General features: G+C 40.3%; 1 protein-coding gene across 1 annotated transcript in view; it reads right to left on the minus strand.

Moving 5' to 3' along the window:
- LOC102759650 (guanylate-binding protein 4) overlaps positions 1-12,927 on the minus strand; it is a 66,684-nt gene that overhangs the window by 29,375 nt on the left and 24,382 nt on the right. The window lies entirely within an intron of this gene.

Here is a 12,927-nt window from a genome sequence, read left to right on the forward strand (position 1 = left end):
AGTCTCAGTGTCCGGTAATCGCTGCAAGCACTTTTGAGAGAAAGCCGCCCTCAAGTTCCGAGTTCTTCCCGATGCCAGACAGTCCAGTTTCTTCCCATATGAGTCTGGGTCCCCAGACACTCGCCTGGAACTGGAGTTCAGAGCAGTTGGGGGCTTGTGACTCCCTCCGGATTCAAAAAAACAGCTGCGTCTTCAGTTGCCAGCCCTTGCCACATGCGCCTCTGTACCTGTGCACTTCCGCACGTTCTCTTAGTCTCAGTGTGCTTTTTTTCTTTCCTTCTAGTTGTAGAATTTCCACTCAGCCAGCCTTCCTGTGGTTCTGGATGATATCCGTTTTGTCTTTTAGTTGTATTTTTGAATTTGTTGTGGGAGGCAGCAATTTCTGGTGTTTACCTATGCCGCCATCTTGGTTTCTCCCCTGACTGTTCTCTTTAGAAGCAAAACATCAAGAGAGATATTACAGCCAAAAGGCTTGTGGTGCAGATGTGGGGCAGCAAAATTGAAAGGACACCATTTCTTTTTTTCTTCTCTTTTTTAGTTTGTTTTGTTTTAAAATTTAAATTCTTTATTGTTCCAAGTATCACAGATGTCTCCCTTTCCCCCCATTGACCTCTTCCCAGAAAGGACACACCTCTTTCTGGTAATTCCACTGTTAGGTTTTCATGCCATCTCCCACTCCCACCCCCAAGGCAAGGAACTGATCCTTGTGGGAGGAAAGTGTGGGTTGTTCTACAGGGGCTTGGGATTCCCAGGCTGATCCCTCCTCCTCACTCCCTTGTGCTCCTTCCCCTGACCCCACAGTGAACACAGAGCCCCAGGTCCAATGTGAACCAGTAACAGCAGGCTGGCTGAGGTCTACAGCCTGCCTCTCTGGGACACTTTTTTCTTTTCCCTTTCCTTTTCCTTTTTTCTCTTTTCTTTTCCATCACCATTTATCACCTCTATGACCTCTTCCACCTCCACCCATCCTTCTCCACACCTCCTAACCCCTCACCCCCACCCTCCCAATCATCACACTCTTATCCATGTCCATGAGTTCTCTTTCATTCTTTTTCTGTTTTGCTCAATCCCTCCAGCCTTCCTCCCCTCCCCCCTTTCAGAAGGAAAAGTGGTTTGCTTATTTTTATTTTATTTTTTTAACTTGTTCTTTTCTCTTTTTCAAATGTTGATTTGCCTTCAACAGTGATTTTTTTCATTATCAATATAAATTCTAGCGTGTATGTATGTGTGTTTGTGTATGTGTGTTTAAAATGCCTAATTTTATAGTCCACTCATATTTACAATTATTTTGTTGCTTAAACTTGCAGGGGGTTTTTTATTTGTTTTTTCTCTTTGCTTCTACTAGGGTACCCAGATTTGGTGGGGGTGGGGAGTATCAAATAGAACTTGATGGTATCTTTCAAGTCAAATAATTGAAAAATATGAAGTAAAGAATACATATTTAAAATGAGCCAAAACACATAACCAATATTTTTAAAGAGCTAACAAATACTGCAAACATTTTCTCTCATCAGTTTGTGTCCTTCTTCTGTTAAGCTACTCCATCATATTTGAATTTAACTGTGTGCCAGAATGCTGGCATATATATTTTAGTTGTATATCAGGGAAATTTTAATTCACTTCTAAAAACTGCAATCCATTGTATTGAACTATGTGTGGAAGAAAAGGGGCTATGTGCTAACCTGACTAGCTCAGGGAAGGCTCTGCATGACTGCCTTGCAAACTCAGAGACCTAAAGTAACCATAAAGGATGATCTGAAATTAAAATTTTTTAAACTAAAAGGCTCTTAAAATCATGTGTTGCATACTGAATCCTATGCTAGTATTGATTAAAAATTGAGTGTCTAAGAGGGCAGCGAGGTAAAGTTCTAAATGAAAGTGAAGATTTGGATTTGGACTGTACAGTGACATCTCTTTATCCAGTTGTGAGCACGTGGAGGACACATCGCATGATCAGGATTCAGGCAGAACAGGAGCAGCTGTAACAGCTGGGAGGGAGGACACTGAGGGAGATGGAGGACACAGAGGGGGTGTGAATCCTGTTGGAATAAACCCAGAGCTTCCCTAGGATGTCTGAACACAGATTCTGGATTGGCTACCAGGGTTCAAACCCCAGGGTTCAAATCACTTCCTGTTAGTGAGACCTTGAAAAAGAACTTACATCTGTGAGCCTCCATTTTCTTATCAGTGTGATAGATAAAGCAAGAAATTCCTGCCTGACTCATCACTGTACAGAGTGGTAACACACAGGGTCTCCATAATTAACAGACTTTTCAAGGATTAATGTAGTGTTTAACAATGAACAAGATAGGCAATGTGTTGAAATGCGTTGATCTGTTCAGTAAGCTTCAAATTGTTAAGAATATTTTTTCTCAGAAAGTAACATAAACTTTTTAAACACACCTTCTCTGTACCATTTCACTTCTTTTGTTTTGTTTTGTGTGTGTGTGTGTGTGTGTGTGTGTGTGTGTGCATGTTTTCTATTCTAAAGGTTATAGGGAGCAGAGGTGGGGAGTAAATATTAGTCTGCTACTGCTGTGTTTTAAGCAGAAGGAATTACAGTTTTTTTCTTGAACTGAATATTTAAAATTTGGTAGAAGTAGTGCTGAAAACCAAGATCAACAGTAATTAATATAAATTCGAGGATTCCACCAGAAAGCTGAGTTTGGACTCCTTTGATATTCACAGGGTGAATATTTACATTTTATTATCTCCTGCTGACTCAATGGCCAAAGCAAACTCCCCCAAACCTGATAATCTTACTGTTTACTAAACACTACCATTGATATGTCTGTTTGCATTCCTAAAAGGCAATTGTGTCTTCTAGTAAATAAAAGCAGCTGGGGAAAGAGACTCAGTGGAACTTGACTGCTACAATTGAGTTTGCCCTGGCCTCTCCCCATAATTTCAAAATTAATTTCTTGCGTATCAATTTGTGCGTTAGCTCTTTCTCCAAGCCTTTGAACCCGAAAGCCATGCTGGCCATGGCTTTTCACAAAGTAGATGACAAATTTTTTTTTAAATGCAAGTAAACTGATATATCCAATTCAAGAGCTCTTAAGTTAAAATAAACAAGTAAAATGAAAGTGTTCTCCTATATGGCATTAGATGGTTTCCAAAGTTTACTCCTCAGGAGAGTCTATCATCTGGTCATCTGAAGTGATAGTGAAAACTACCCCACGCCTTCACTTCTCAGCAAGGATGACAGGGTGTGCTGAGATGGTTCTTGTATGGACCACACATGAGAAACAACGCCTGGTAAACAAACACTATTAGACTTTATAGTTATTCCTAACAGTTGTTGATGAATTGAATTATTCTATATCACACAGCTTTATATTGTCTTTGGAATATTAAGTATTGTTAAATACAAAAATAATCAGAGTCAATCTTTTAGGATTTAAACTGTCTATAGATTGAGGACCACCTTTTCTCTCAGTTTCTCCAGTGCCTTGAGGAGCGGGTAGGGAGGAGCTGGTGGTCCTGGTGCTGCTGACGGGACAGTATCTCAGCTGTCCTAGCTCTTTCCTGTCCCTGAGGAGGGACAGAGCAATGAGGAGGGACCAGGAGCCTCTGCAAGTGGATAGGGTTTACTCCATCAATCCCAGGAAGGGTTTAGCCCCTTTTGGCATTTGAGGGAGGATGTGTTCCTCCTCCCCCCATGCAGTGCTGATTGTGTAGCCCTGGGAGGGTGCCAGAGGGGCAGTGCATCCTGTTGACAATGTGGATGAGCACTAGTTTCCTCACAGAGGCCTCTTATCCAAAGGGAAGGCCTGAGCTGCTGGTAGGGAGGCCCAGTACTAGCCTCCTGCTGCCCCCTTACCCTCCAGTGCCAAGCCTGTGCTTCCAGTGTGGGGTGTGCATTTAGGTACCTGTTATGGTTGATGTTAAGGAACATGGGCCTGGAAAAGCAAGTCTAGGAGGGAACTTGCATGTCTTTGGTGCTGCAGACAGGGGACAAGTTCTCAGCTGTCCTAGCTCTTCCCTCCCTCTCTCCTCCTTTTCTGGCTACTCCAGATAGTGAGCACTTTAGAAGTTGAAAAGCATGCCAGATATTACTGCCAAGCAATGAAGGTCAGGTTGATTAGAACCCAAATCATAACTGAAAGGGCAACTGCTTTCTTGCTGTTAGAGAAGTAGGTGAGGAGTGAAGTTCATGCCAAGGCAAGGAATTCAGAGGCACAGTTTCCAGAAAACAAGAACAAAACTGCTTGGGAGTACAGAGAGATTTAGTGATGTACCACAGTTGGTTTTTAAGGAGAAAATTTTTAGTAAAGTAGTGGGGTCAAATTCTCTTTGTAAGCCATTAAGAAAAAAGTTGGCACTAAGAAGTTGGATCTAGTGAACCTGGGCTATGTTTTATGTTATTTATTTAATGTTTATTTTCAATTATAGTTGGCATTCAATATGTATGAGTTTCAGTATACTACACAGGGATTGGACATTTCTATAGTTTAAGAAGTACAATCCTCAATAGGTCTAGTACCGATCTGGCAGCCTACATAATCATCACAATATTATTGAGCACATTCCCTAGGCTGTACTTTACATCCTTGTGACAGTTTTATAACTGCCAATTTGTACTCCTTAATCCCTTCCCCATTTTCACCCAGCCCCTATCCTTCCTCCCACCTGGCAACCAGAACCTGGGTTACTCCTAAACAAAGTCATCCACTCTATGAAACAAAGCTCATATGTGTGACCAAAATGTATAGAGTTTTCGCAATAAAGTTCTTACCTCTTTTTTCTCCTCAACGTAGGTTGGAGTGGTTTCTGTCACTTCTCTGTCTTTCACTGGATGGTTGAGCTTTTATTTACTTATCTAATGTCATGTGACTTTCTGGAAGTCCTAAAAACCCATTAATTAGAAGTGAAGGGTTTAATGTGAAATGGAAAGCACTGAGTACAAAGCACTGACTCAAAAACAAACAAACAAAAAGGAATTTCTGAAAGCTAGGCAAAGGGGAGTGTTAGGTTAGGTGGCTCAGGAGGCGGCATAGGAAATAAAGACAGTCCAGTGAATCAGAAAAAGAAAGAAAAGGAAAAGGTTTATTTCTGAGTCCCTGAGAGACCCAAGTACCCCAAAGACAGGGCATGTGGATTCACGCCAACAGGGAGGGGGGCGCTTTTTTATATAGCAGTTGGGTGAGGGGCGGAGACATGAGCTGAGGTATTCAGCTGAGGAAGTTTCAGCTGCAGGGGGTCAGCAAGGTATTCTGGAAAGAGTCAGTATCTGTGTCTGGCACGCTGATCTGTTAGAAATGCCAGGGAGAGTCCATTATCTCATCACAGGTCTGCATGCATCTGATCCTGGGCCCTCTCCAACCTAACAGGGATGGTTCTTGGATTTCACTGAATTTTTTAACTAGTTCAGTTTGACAAAAGCTCCATTGCTGGCTCCTGGTGGGTGTGGTCAACAGATGTGGCGCCTTCTTCCCTCTTCAAGCAGGTTAAGGAATGTCACTGGGAGAGGAAGCCCACCAGTATTTCTCATGGCCTTCAACACTGAGTTGCAGAGACTAAATTCCTGGAGGCTGGGGCTATCAACCTCCACCCAGTCCCATTCAGAGTGAAGGCTCTAGCTGATGCATAGGTGGGAGAAGGATGGGGGCTGAGAGTGCCTGGCCTGCTCACCCTCCCTCTGGCTCACTTGTAGGAAGGAGTTTCCAAGCTGGGAGAGGGAAGTGGGGAAGACCAGAGGCTACCTACCACCCCTGCCTAGGGAGGAGCAGTGACTAATAGATTTTTGTCCAGGGAGAGAGGCAGTGCATCATCACAGAGATCTCTGAAGTTCTCCCCCAAAGAACTGATTTTATTTGAAACAGGATGGAGACTTGAGGAAACTTTATTTCTAGCAAATTGACTTAAAAAACACAGAAGGAGGTGTTCAAGCAGGAAGCAAGTGACCTCAGGTGGTAATGGAATTCACATAGAAAACCAAAGAGTAGCAATAAGGGAATTGTGTAATTAGAAAAGACAGTATAAATACAGACTTCCTCTCCTTTCTCCTCTTAACTTGTTTAAGAAGCAATTGTATACAACAATATGTATATAATTGTATTGCAGGGCCTATTTTATACTTAAAAGTAATATATTTAACAAAGCAGAATAAAGGAGGTCACTGGTTTCACCGCCTATTGAAATAAAGATATAACACATGGTGTTCACATGAACTCATAGCAATATAGAGAAGCAGAAATTATAAGAAAGAAGGTTACCATACCAAGCCCTATACATTTATTCTTTCTCCTTCATTCAATTTAAAAGACATAAAATCATATAAATTAATAACTATCAAAATGTTTTGTTATGATTGGTACATGTATAGATGTAATTTGTAATATATATCTATAATAATAAAAGGTATTATGTTAATTAGACCAGACATCTTTCCAGAGGAAGCCGTGGCTGCTAGGGGGGTCTGGGTCCCAGGTACCAGAGGGAAGCATGAATATTGTGCATTGGGCCTCTAGTGTAAAAATAATAACATTAAATAGAGGTAGGAAGGAATAGAGTTATAGGAGTAACTGTTCTGTGTTTCACTGGGATTAATTTAGCATAAATTTGAGGTATATTCTTTTTCTTTTTAATTTTATTGAATATATTGGAATGACATCGATGAATAAAGTTATGTGGTTTTCAAGTGTACAGTTCTCTAACACATCATCCATATATTGTATGTTTACCACCCAATGTCAAGTCTCCTTCTGTCACCATTGATCCCCCTTTTCTCTCTTCTACCGTCCCACCCTCTTTTCCTCTAGTAATCACCACACTGTTGTCTATATATGTGAGGGTTTTATTATTTTATTTATTTTTATTTTTTTTGCTTAATCTCTTCACTTTTTTCACCCAATCTCTCAATCCCCCTTCCCCTTCGAGGTCCTGGAGAGTATTATGCTAAGTGAAGTAAGCCAGGAAGAGGAAGACAAATAACATATGATTTTACTTACATGTGGAATCTAATGAACAAATTAAACTAACAAATAAAATAGAAACACTCACAGATACAGAGGACAGAATGAAATATATTCTGAGAAATAAATCATTTATATTTCCTGGAGCACCACTGAGAAACAACAGATCTCAATTAATATTCTTTCACCTTAGAACAATGTAAAATAAGAACCAACTAAACCCAAGGCAAGCAGAAGGAAAAAATAGAGATTTATGTAAATAATATTAATGAAATAGATCATGGGAAAATATAGAAAAAATCAATGACAGAAAAGTTGGTGCTTTGAAAACCAATTTTGACAAACTTTTAGCTAAACTGGCCAAGAAAAAAAGAAAGGAGACTCAAAATATTAAAATCAGGAATGAAAAAGAGAACATTATTATTGACAGAAAAAAAAAAAGATGATAGGGCAATAGTATGAACAACCACATGCCAACAAATTAGATTAAAAATGGACAAATTCCTAGAAAGACACAAAGTACTGAAACTGCCCCAAGAAGAATAGCTCATCTGAATAGACTTGTACCAAGTAAAGAGTTTGGAAACTGCCACCAAGAAAAGCTCAGGCCCCAATTTCTTCACTGGTGATTTCTACCAAACCTTGAAAGGAGAATTTCCATCCCTCACAAACTTGGCCAAAAGTACAACATTCCCTTACTGTTATTTTACCACGTACTTTCTTTCTATGTCTGAACTGCTTGAGAGTTAGTTACAAACAGAATGCCTCAATAATCCACTGTATATTTTTTTTAAAAAATATCTGGAAGAGTAATTTTTTAAGGAAATACATTTTTACTTCCTATTACATTGTTGTCCTGTTGTGTGAACCACGTGTTTGTGATGGAAAAACTGGTTTGTCTCACAGAATTTCATGAGCTGTTTCCTGCTTTGTGTCTGACCCCCAGTCCAAATTTACCAATGACATTTGATTCTGTTTTATTTCCTACTTGTGCATTCTAGTCACTGATTGTTATCAGCATGTCTTGTTTTGATGTGTGGTCAATTTCTTTTTGAAAACTTTCATAGGCATTCGATTTCATTTTATTCAGCTCAGTAAAATGAAAAAAAAGAGAGGGATAAAAAAAAGAAAATGCAGCAATGGTCTAGCACAGGGGTGCTAACTTTTTGTGAGTGCGTGCCAAAACCAGCAAAACCTCTGACTCAAAATTCTTCCGCGTGCCAACCCTAATTTTTTGAGAACATGTTACTCCTACTTGATATCTCTTAAGGTGTACGTATGTGAAGAACCTTGAAGAAATAATAAAATTCATTTGAGCGACAAAAACACAGTATATGATGATAGAACCTTGAAGAAATAATAAAATTCATTTGAGCGACAAAAACACAGTATATGATGATGAAAAATACATTTATTTTTTAATGTACACATGTTCTGTAATATTATTTATTTATCTAAGATGCACCTACACTGAATTTATCTGAAAAATAAAAAAGTCGATATTAAGAAAAAAATTGTAAATGGAAGATTATAAGAGAGGGTTTCGCATGCCAGCAAAAGTTACTAGTGTGCCATGCTTGGCACACGTGCCAGGGGTTGCCCACCCCTGGTCTAGCACATCCTTCTGCTGTGCAGTATGGGGTCCAAACCCCACATGTGCTGGGTCTCTAGTGTCACAATCACCAAACAGGTAGTAAATGCAAACACTGCTGTGGTTCTAAACTCTTTGCAGGTGTCATTAACTACATTCAATTTATTCTTCAGCTCATGCATATAATGGAGGTTTTATTATTTGCATTTCACACACCAGTAAATACATTTTAAAGGTATGTGATGCTCTCGTTTGGTTGTTTTTGATTTTTAGAAAGAGAGGAAGGGAGGGGGAGAGAGAAAGAAACACCAACATGAGAGCCAAACAGCCTCCCACAGGCCCTCTAGCAGGGGTCAAGTGCACATCTTGGGCAAATGTCCTGATCTGGAACTGAACCTGCAGCCTTTTGCTGCAGGAGACAACACTTGACTTACTGAGCAGCAGTGGCCAGGGCTACTGGTTTGTTGATAGAAGTTCATTGAGTCACATTGAGGAGGCTGGCCAGGCTGAGGGACACCCCTTCCCCCTCCCATGCACAATGAAGATCAAATTAGGTTCATCCATGGCTCTGTGTTTGCAAATGTGGACTGAAGTACTGGTGCTGAGTCTCCCTTCATCCTCACTACCTTAGACAGCCTGATCAGCCCTTTTATAAATTAAAAATCTCTGGCTCTTGTTTTTCTCATGAGTGAGGAATATCTTGTGTCGATTAAGAACAAAAGGAAAGTTTTTGTATTGAACATGTTCTTTGTAAGTGGAAGCAGGAACAAGCTCTTAGTTTCAGGAATAGACTAGATATCAAGAAAACAGTTACTTTCTGTTTAGTACTATGAATTCTGTGCAGTTTCCCTGCTTTTTGTTTTCAGGTGAGGCTGTTTGAAAAACTTTTTGGGGACTTTTTCTTTTAAATGCAACTGCCTCCTGCACACTCCTTACTGGGTATGTACCTGCAACCAAGGTACATGCCCTTGGCCAGAATCAGGCCTAGGACCCTAGAGTCCGCAGGCTGATGCTCTATCCACTGAGCCAAACCGGTTAGGGCAGGGAGGTATTTTTAAAGGGTATAACTTTTCAGTATGTGAGATTGATTTAAGGCAATAATTTTCAATCTTTTTTTTTTATCTCATGACACACATTAACTAATTCTTAAAAGAGCAGCCTTAGTAATTACTTTATGTGTGCCTTGAGAAAAGAAGGTTGAAAATTGATGAATTAAGGAAAAATCTTTTCAATCTTAAGAAAAAATTTGTTATTGATCTCAGAGAGGAAAGAAGAGAGAAATAACATCAATGATGAGAGAGAATCATTGATTGGGTATCTCCTGTATGCCCCCGACTGGGGATCGAGCCTGGAACTTTGGCATGTGCCCTGACTGGGATTGAACTACGTCCTCCTGATTCATAGGTTGATGCTCTACCATTGAGCCACACCAGCCAGGCAAGGAAATTCTTTATATAATCTGCATAGGAGTTCTTTGATTGATATTTGCATTGTAATTACTTTTTCTTAGTTGATGTCTTGCTTTTTGCTTTTGATAAGGGTAGCTAGCTAGCTTAATTAGGCAGACAGGAAGGGAGGGGGATCCAGAGAGAATAGGGGCATCTTGGCCTGAACAATTAAGCAGCCATAAGTTAGATCAAAAGCAGCCCTGGCCTGAGCAGCTGGGAGAGCCATAGGGGTAATAAAACATCTCTGGCCAGGAAAAAAAAAAAAGGCTGTTTTACTCTTTGAGAAGAAAAGCTAGCGGTTTCAGTTCTCAAGGCTTGGCAAGACATGGTTGCTAGGTCTTAAAGCAACCATTAGGCAGATCAAAAGCTGCTCCAACATGAACAGACAAGAGACAATCTTAGGAATAGAAACTTCAGATTATAAGTTCTAGAGTTAGTGTCTGTTTGCAATAGAGTTTCTGTACTTCTCACGTATCACTTTTGTCCTTGCCTTTATTCATCAAATCCATCTGGACAAGAATCCAGGAAAGAAATCACCCTTGTACACTGCTCACCAAAACACCCCCTGATTCACTTTATGACATTTTAATTAGTGAAATATTTCAATTCTTTTTTATCATTATAATTAACATATAACATATTAGACTTAGGTGTACAACATAGCCTTTTGATATCTGTATATATTGCAAATGATCACTATAGTAAGTCTAGTTAACATTCACCACCATACATGGTTACAGAATATTTTTCTTGTCATCAGAACTTCTAAGATTTGCTATCTTAGCAACTTTAAAATATGCAATACGGTATAATTGACTCTAGGTACAATGCTTTATATTACATCCTAATGACTTATTTATTTTATACCTGTAAGACTGTACCTTCTGATTTCCTTTACTGATTTCTGCTACTCCTCATCCGGTGCCTCTTGCAACCCCCAATCTATAATAATAAAAGTATAATATGCAAATTGAATGAACAACTGTACAGCAGAACGACAGTCCGATGACCTTCTGGACAACCTTGCTATGACACGCACTGGTGTCAGGCCAGCCAAGGTGGGTGCATTGCCATTGGTCCAGGGGCCGGCTATTGCCCCACAATCGCCCTGCAGAGGGAGGACCAGGCCACTGGCCCACAAGGAAATCGATTGTTGAGGAGGGCGGGGAGCCTCCACAATCTCCTCAAAAAGGGAGGCCCAGGCTACCAGGCCAGCAGCGCTGCAGTGGGTGGGAGTGGCCTCCCTCTGCAGAGCCATGGATCACAAAGCCCCATGATAGATTGCCCATAGAGGAAAGCCCAGGCCAGCCAAGTGAACACACCCCACACCTGTTGCCCAAAGAGGGAGGCGACCAGTGGCAGGGGACGGGAACCAATGCCCCACAAATGGCAATCAGTGGAGTGATGAGAGCAGGGCCAGCTGCCAGCAGCTGGGGGAAGGAAAGCCCTGTTAGGCCCTGATCTCCAGCCAAGCCTAGGGACCCTACCTGAGGGGTCCTGGATTGTAAGAGGGGGCAGACCAGGCTGAGGGACACCCCTTCCCCCTCCCATGCACAAATTTTGTTCACCGGGCCTCTAGTTCTGTTTATAAATGGGCTTGTTTTTTTTGTTTTTAGTCCACATATGAGACCATATGGTATTTGATTTTCTCTGTTCCGATTTATTTCACTTAGCATATGCTCTCAAGGTCCATCCATGATGTTGCAAATGGCAAGGTTTCATTTTTGGTTATGGCTGAGTATTATATACTATACATATATATACACTGTTTGGCCAGATTATTATATGTTTAGAGATCATAATAATCTGGCCACTCAGTGTATATGTCACATTTTCTTTATCTATTCAGTTGTCAATGAACCCTTAGAGTGTTTTTATATACTGGTTATTATAAATGATGCTGCAATGCATATAGTACTACATATACCTTTCTGAGTTAGTGTTTTCTTTTTTTTTCTGGCTAAATACCCAGAAGTGGAATTGCTGAATCATATGGTAGTTTTCTTTTTATTTTGAATGGTAATAATCTCCATAATGTTTTTCATGATGGCGACATCAATTTCAGTCTCATGATCAGTGCATGAGAGATCCCTTTCACACTAAGATTATAAAAATTTCATCTATTTTTTTCCAGAAGCTTTCTTTTAAATATTCACTTTACATTTAAGACTATGATTCATCTCAAATTTAGTTTGCGTATGATGTGAGTTGAAGGTCAATATTCTTCCCCCCCTCAAAATATTGTTCCTAGACAAAAGCAGAAAGGCTGAGAGAACAATAGAGTCTAGTTTAAGTTTTGCAGGATTATTGTTATGGTTCTCAGAGGAATAAAAATAAATTGCTTTCAAGTTTGAGTTCAAACTCCCCTTTCTATGACTGTAGAGTTTACTTTCTGAATTGTGAGAAGAAAAAGACAAAGGAAAGAGGAAGATTGAGAGGTGGGTGGCCTGTAGATGGACAGTAATTACCCAGAAGAATTTTGTAGACAGGAAGGGTGAAGCATCCACACATAAATCTGTTTTGCACAGAGGCAAGTACTTCTTCTACCAGTATCCCAGAGTCCCATCTGTGCCCACAGACCATTAGCCACCATCCAACCAAGAACTGTACTCTGTCTTCACCTTGAAGTCAATTGTCCCAGGTCTCCCTGATTTGCAGCCAGCCCATGAGCCATAGACTACTTGGCAGGAACGATGATCAGAGTGTTCCATGGCTTTGTTCACTTCCATTCACAACACTCCAACCCTATCCCCAAACCAAAGCAAACCCTTGAGCAATGGCATGGGGCTTAAGATGTCTAAAAGGGTGAAGTATGTCAGGGAGTGCAAGTCTACCCGGAACAGAACCCACCTGATATCTCCTCATTGTAACATGCATCTCATTATATAATTTAAAGTGTCTCTAGACTCAGTAACCATGCTTTCAAATAAAGAATTCATGTAAGAATCATACTAATCATTATTACTTTACT

The sequence above is a fragment of the Myotis davidii genome, unplaced genomic scaffold (genome assembly GCF_000327345.1).
Source record: "Myotis davidii unplaced genomic scaffold, ASM32734v1 scaffold1757, whole genome shotgun sequence".
NCBI classification, from domain to species: domain Eukaryota; kingdom Metazoa; phylum Chordata; class Mammalia; order Chiroptera; family Vespertilionidae; genus Myotis; species Myotis davidii.